The following is a 7,193-nucleotide window of genomic DNA, read 5'->3' on the forward strand; positions in this document are numbered from 1 at the left end:
CTCTGGATGTGTCTAGGAATTTTCTGTAAGTAGAACCACATGGTATTTGTCCCGTGCCCGGCTTCCTTCCCTCAGCATATACATCAAGGTGCTTCTGTGTCATGGCAGGTGTAAGAACTCCCTTTCTAAGGCTGGATGATATCGCGTCGTGTGGATATACCGTGTTTTGTTTGTTCGTCCGTCTACGGACACCTGGATTGCTCCCGTCTTCCGGTTACTGTGAATGACGCTGCCGTGAACGTCGGTGTGCAAATACCTGCGGGACCCCTGGCGTTCGGGTCTTCCAGGACCACCCACAGAAGCGGAGTTGCTGGACCAAACGGTAATTCTGTTTTTAATTTTTTGAACGACTGCCGTATGGTTTTCCGTAGCCGCCGCGCCACTTTAAACCCTCGCCACAGGTTCCGGTTTCTCCCCGTCCTCCTCAACACTTGTTCCTTTGTTGTAATAACCATCCTAGCAGTGTAGAGTGGCGTCCACCTCCTTTGTGGCTTCGGTTTGCATTTCCCTTTGTGACTAGTGACTCTGAGCATCTTTTCACGAGCTTCCTGACCACTTGTGTATCTTCTTTGGAGAAACGTCTCTTCACATCTTTTGTCCGTTTCTTAATTGTGTTGTTTGGGTCTTTTTTTTAAGTTGTAGGAGTTCTTTCTATGTTCTGGATACTGCCCTCCTTTTTTTATATTTATTTTGAGAGAGAGCGTGGGAGTAAGGAAGGGGCAGAGAGAGAGGGAGAGAGCGAATGCCAAGCAGGCTCTGCACGGTCAGCACAGAGCCTGATGTGGGGCTCAGTCCCACAACCATGAGATCACGACCTGAGCTGAAATCAAGAGTTAGACTGAACCACCCAGGTGCCGCTGGATACTAACCTCGTATCAGATAGATGATTTACTATTTTCTCCCACTTTGTGGGCTGTCCTTTCATTCTGTTGATAGTGCCCCTTCATGCAGAAGTTTTAAATTTTGATGTAGTCTGATTTATCTGGTTTTCTTTTGTTGCCTGTGCTCTTGGGTGCCATGTTCAAGGAATCATTGCCGAACCTAATGTCGCAAAGCTGCTTTTTCCCCTATGTTTCTCCTAAGATTCTTACAGTTTTATTCTTACATGTAAATCTCTGATCCATTGTGAGTTAATTTTTATATATGGTATAAAGGGTTCATGAGGGTTCAACCTCATTCTTTTGCATGTGGATATCCAGTTTTCCAAGTGCCATTTGTTGAAAGACTGCCTTTTCCCCCATGGAATGCTTGATTTGACCATATAAGAGGGGGCTTTGTTTATGGGTTCTGTGTTCTATTCCATTGGTCTGTATGTCTGGATTGATTGATTGATTAATTGATTATAATCTCGGCACCCAACATGGGGCTCAAACACTTGAGATCAAAAGTCTCATTCTTCCCACTGAGTCAGCTGCGTACCCACTATATATGTCTGTATGTCAACACCAAACTATGATTATTGCTACAGCCTTGTCATATGTTTTGAAATCAGGAAGTGTGAGACCTCCAACATTGTTCTTTTTTAAGGTTGTTTTGGCTAGTTGGGGGGTCCCTGAGGTTCCATATTAATTTTAGGGTAGATTTTTCTATTTTTGGATTTTTGTAGGAGTTGCTTTGAATCTGTAGATCATTCTGGATGGCAAAGACACCTTAGCAATATTAAGTCTTCCAATCCATGAACCTGAATGCCTTTCCATTTATTTTGTGTCTTCTTCAATTTCTTTCAGTTTATAATTGTATAGTTTTGAGTGTATAAGTGTTTTGTTTTCATGGTTAAGTTTATTCCTATTTTATTCATTTTGATGCTACTACAAATGGAATTGTTTTCTTACTTTTCTCTTCGGGTTGTTCATTGTTCGCCTGTAGAAACACAACTGATCTTTGTGTGTTGACTTTGTATCCTACAGCTTCAGTGAATTCACTTTTTTAGTTCCAACAGTCTTTTTGTTCGTTTTTATCAGGAAGAAAAGACATTTCTTCCAAGATGGTGTTGGCATAAATTTTCTTAGGGGGAAAACCGTTTTAGTTGCCAGACAAACATGGTAAAAAGTCTGAAAAGATAGGTAGCTTTAGTTTAAATGGGGGAGAATAAGCTTGCAAAGGTGATGGGGCACTTGAGGAGGGGAAACGAGTATTTTGATGGACACTTGGGCCCCTCTGGTGAATGAACCAGCTAACAGGGGCTGGAGGGGAGAAAAGGGTGAAAACCAGGGGGTGACAAACACTAGCTTATGAACCATCTATGAGTTGGTGCTGAAATTTTTGCCCGTCAGTAGAAAAGTGAGAAAAATTAATGCATCAAAGTTGAGGTTTCTTATGGATAATCAACCATAGTCTTTTATCGTGAAAAGTTGTGCTGTTAAAATGTCCTTGTGAAATGAAATGCTAGTGTTACAGATAATTGTTACTAATTTTTTATGTCATTTCTGACAAACTAAAGAATTAATAAATATATACCAGCCTAGGGGCACCTGAGTGGCTCAGTCGGTTGAGCGTCCGATTTCGGCTCAGGTCATGGTCTCATGGTCTGTGAGTTCAAGCCCCACGTCGGGCTCTGTGCTGACAGCCTGGAGCCTGCTTCGGATTCTGTGTCTCCCTCTCTCTCTGCCCCTCCCCCGCTCATGCTCGCTCGCTCTCTCTCTCTCTCTCTCTCTGTCAAAAATAAATAAACATTAAAAAAAAATTTTAATATATACCAGCCTACTGATTATGGTCAGTATATTTCACTGGTCTATAAAACAGAAGAGTTTGGGAAATATGAGTCTAAACAAGTCATAATTATATAGGATTCTGTATAGTAGTAAGATAGTTCTTATCTTTAGCTTATTTTTAATTACAAAATTGAATGACAAGTCTAAAAAAAAAAAGACATGTGAACCTACGTCGTGCATACATAAAAGATGAAAAATCTTAACACCAAATACAATTCAGGACTATTTTTACTCCTACACTTCATGAATGTAGGGTGACAAAAACTTTTACGTCTTTTAGGATAACATGCATTATTTTTAGTCAATTATTTAGAGTTACTGTACTCATCTCAAATGTATCACAGTCTGCTTCCAAATGATATTATACCACTTCGCTTACATTGCAATCCTACAATAGTAAACTTGTTTCTCCCCTTCCATTCTCTGTGCTATTGATATTATAATTTTTACTTTTACATACGTTATTAACGTCACAACACGTTATTTTTACACTAGGTCATACTTCCATTCTTATGTATGTATGTACGTTAAGTAATCTCTACACCCAACTGGGGGCTTGAACTCACGACTCCAAGATAGAGTCACATGCTCCAGTGACTGAGCCACCAGCCAAGCGCCCCTAGACCATACTTTCTTTTTTTTTCTTTTTTAATTTTTTTTTTAGGGTTTATTTATTTTTGAGAGAGACACAGTGAGAGTGAGGGAGGGGCATAGGGAGAGGGAGACACAGAATCCAAAGCAGGCTCCAGCCTCCGAGCTGCCAGCACAGAGCCCAACGTGGGGCTCAAACTCACAAACCGTGAGATCATGACCCGAGCGAACTCAGGTGCTTAACCGACCGAGCCACCCAGGCACCCCTAGACCGTACTTTGTCAACAGGAGTAGTATTGTTCCCCTGTTAAGGGGGCTGATTTGATAAAAAATACCTAAAAGGCTCCTTAGGAAGATGGTATATATTTGTTTTTTGTTCTAACAATTTTTTGGTATGTATTTTCTTAGGTTTTTCTGTATGTAGGATTATGTTGGGTAGTGTTCTACAGGGGTCTTTTGGGTATGATGGGTTTAGAGTTTTCATTACTGATCTTCAGTCTGCTTGTTCTGTGTATTATTGGAAGTGGAGTATTGGAAATATCCCACACTTACTGTAGAGCTATTTCTTCCTTTGATTCTGTCAATATTGGCTTCACATGTTTAGGAGCTCCGATATTTGGTGCGTGTATGTTTGTACCTGTTCTGTCTTCTTAGGGAATTGACCTTTTTATCATTATATGCTGCCCTTCTCTGCCTCTGAAATAGTTCCTATCTTAAAGTCTATTTTGTCTGACATCAGTATAGCTACTCCTGCTCTCCTGTCATTACTGTTGTGTGTGGAATGCCCTTTTTCATCCTTTAACTTTCAAGCCTTGTGTGTCCTTCTATCTAAAGTGAGTCTTGTGGACGGCGTGCAGATGGATCCTGGTTTTTTATCCATTCTGCCAATCTGTCTTATTATCATGGAGTTTAATTCGTTTACATTCCCTTTTGCGCTTGCTTCGGGAGCACATATACTAAAGTTGGAAGGATGCAGAGAAGGTTAGCGTGGCCCCTGTGCAAGGATGATAAGTTTACATTCACTTTTTCAAATTAGTTAATTCATCTATTTATTTTGGGGGCGGGACAGAGAGGGAGAGAGAGAGAATCTCAAGCAGGCTTCTCGCTCAGCCCAGAGCCCGGTCTGGGGCTCGATCTCACAACCGTGAGATCATCACCCGAGCCAATGTGAAGAGTCAGACACTGTGGGGTGGCCCAGTTGGTTCGGCGTCTGACTCTTGGTTTCGGCTCAGGTCATGATCTTGCAGTTTCATAAGTTCGAGCCCTGGGTTGAGCTTTGTGCTGGCGGTGTTGAGCCCGCTTGGGATTCTCTCCCTCTCCCTCTCCCTCTCTGCCCCTCTCCCATTCACGTGGTCTCCGTCTCTCTCAAAATAAATAAACAAACTTTAAAAAATTTTTGTAAATGAGTCAGATGATTGAGTCACCCAGGCACCCCTCATTCATTTACATTTAAACTAATTACTGACCAGGGAGGACTTACTCTTGCCATTTTGTTACTTGTTTTCTGTGTCTTAGAGCTTTTCTCCCATTTACCCAGTTACTGCCTTCCTTTGTATTCAGTTGGTTTTTCGTTTGTTTTGTTTTTCTGTGGGGACATTTTAGTTCCTTCTCATTTGCTTTTGTGTATATCCTACAGATATTTTCTTTGTGGTTACCATGGGGATCACACTTAATACCTTAAAATTATTGCAATCTCATTTGAATTGATAGCAACTTCAACCATATACAAAAACTCTACTTTTTTATAGTTCTGCCCTCCATTTGTTGTTGATGTATCAAATCACATCCTTAAACGTTGTATATCCACAAACATAGGTTTTACACACTTGGCTTTTAAGTCGTGTAGCAAATTAAAAGTCAAGTTACAAACCGAATAGCCATACTTGCCCATGTATTTAACCATTACTAGAGAACTTTATATGTTCGTATGGCTTTGATTACTGTCTAGCACCCTTTCATTCCAACATGAAGGCCTAAGCTGTTTCTTACAGGGCATCTCTAGTGGTGATGAATTCCTCTGGCTTTTATTTATCCGGAAATGTTTTAATTTCTTCCTCATTTTGTGAAGTTTTGCTGGATATAGAAAATTTGGCTGGCAGCTTGTTTGTTTTTGTTTTTGTTTTTCTCTCAGCACTTTAATCATACCACTCTTCCAGTCTCCATGGTTTCTGCTAGGAAGTCTGCTGATCATTTTGTTAGGGATATCTCATACACGGTGAGCCACCCTTGCTGCTTTAGAAGATTATGTCTTTGGTTTTCAACAGTTTAATTATAATGTGCCCCAGTATAGGTGTCTTTGGGTTTATCCTCCTTACAGTCCTTGAGCCTCTTGGATTTATACATCCATGTCTGTCCTCAAATTTGGGAAGTTTTCAGCCATTATTTCTTCAAATAATTCTCTCTTTCTCTCTCTCCTCTCCTTCTGGGATTCTCATAGTGCCCATTTTGGCCCCCTTGATGGTATGCTAGACAACGCTTAACGCTTAGCCTTTCTTCACTTTTCTTCATTCTGTTTCTTTCTGCTTCTCTGAGTCAGTGATTTCAAATGACCTGTCTCCCAAGTTCACAGAATCTTTCCTCTGCCTGTTCAAGTCTGCCAGTGAACCCTCTAATGGATTTTTTTCAGTTTACTTACTATATTTTTCAGCTCCAGAATTTCTGTTCATATACTATTCTCCTGATTTCCACTGCTTCTTTGCCCATGTTTCCCTTTAGCTCTTTGAGCATTTTTAAGACAGTTGCTTTATAGTCTTTGTCTTAGAAGCCTATGTTCATAAGCTAATGCTAAGCCTTTGTCTTACACTGTTTCTTCAAGAACCATTTTTGGGTCTTTGGGTTTTTTTCCTTTATTTGAAGAATGGTTTATTTCTGCCTTGTGATATTTTGTTGAAAATTGGGCATTTGAAACATGTCCCAGTTTTCAGAGACTGGTTCTGTGCAGAGGAAGACTTTTGCTGTTCAGCACAACATGAGGGCTTAAAGGTGTGGGTTTTATCTGGGTGTGCATCATCCCGGGGCCTGTGTGTGTGCCTAATCCTTCCTGGATGCCTGGCTGCTTTTAAATGCCTTAATTTCCCAGAGGTGCCTGGATGGTCAGTCAGTTAGGCATCTGCCTTGATCTCAGCTCAGGTCTTGATCTCAGGGTCATGAGTTCAAGCCCTGCATTGGGTACCATGCTGGACTTTAAACAACGAATGGATCAATCAGTCAGTCAGTCAATGAATGAATCAATGAATCAGCGAATGACTTCATGTTCCTGAGAGTGCCACCCCTGTCTTCTCGAGCCTCAGGTGCCCTATCATGTTCCTCAATCAGTAACCTTGTGCCGGGTGTCTGCAGACGGTCCTGTTGTGGGTTCCACAGGCCATGCCTGCTGCTGCTTGCTGCTTCCTCTGCTCTGAGATTTGAGCTCTGCTGCTTTTGACTGGGCTCCAAGTTAAGGGACCCAAAGATCAGCCCCTCAGACAACCCTTGACAGGCTGCTTTGCTCTCTGGTTTGTAAAAAAGGGGAACCCAGGACCTGGCTGCCACTTCCCCCAAATCATGCTGTGCCACACCAGGGAGCACGTGGGGAAAGGGCGCGTGAAAACACCTTGAAATGTTCTATCATTTTGAATGTAGCTTTTTCTTGGCTGGGCATTTGCTTACTTGCTGTAGATTCCCAGAGCTCCCGCAAAGGTATTTCAGCTGGTCTCTGGTTCTTTGTCACATGTCGGGGGGCGGGGGCGGGGGGGGAACGGGCCCGGAGCTTTCTAATCCTCCATCTTGCTGACGTCACTCTCTAGGCCTTTCATTTAAATTTGTTACTTTTATTTTATTTTTTTATTTTATTTTTTTTTTAACATTTATTTATTTTTGAGACAGAGAGAGAGCATGAGCAGGGGAGGGTCA

The 7,193-nt window shown here is 41.7% G+C and overlaps 1 non-coding gene across 1 annotated transcript; it reads left to right on the plus strand.

Moving 5' to 3' along the window:
- Positions 1-4,234: 4,234 nt before the first annotated feature.
- On the plus strand, positions 4,235-4,340 carry LOC122210393. Its single transcript, XR_006198041.1, has one exon. It is a non-coding gene; the product is annotated as a U6 spliceosomal RNA (small nuclear RNA).
- Positions 4,341-7,193: the final 2,853 nt, after the last annotated feature.

This window comes from Panthera leo, chromosome E3, assembly GCF_018350215.1.
Source record: "Panthera leo isolate Ple1 chromosome E3, P.leo_Ple1_pat1.1, whole genome shotgun sequence".
NCBI classification, from domain to species: domain Eukaryota; kingdom Metazoa; phylum Chordata; class Mammalia; order Carnivora; family Felidae; genus Panthera; species Panthera leo.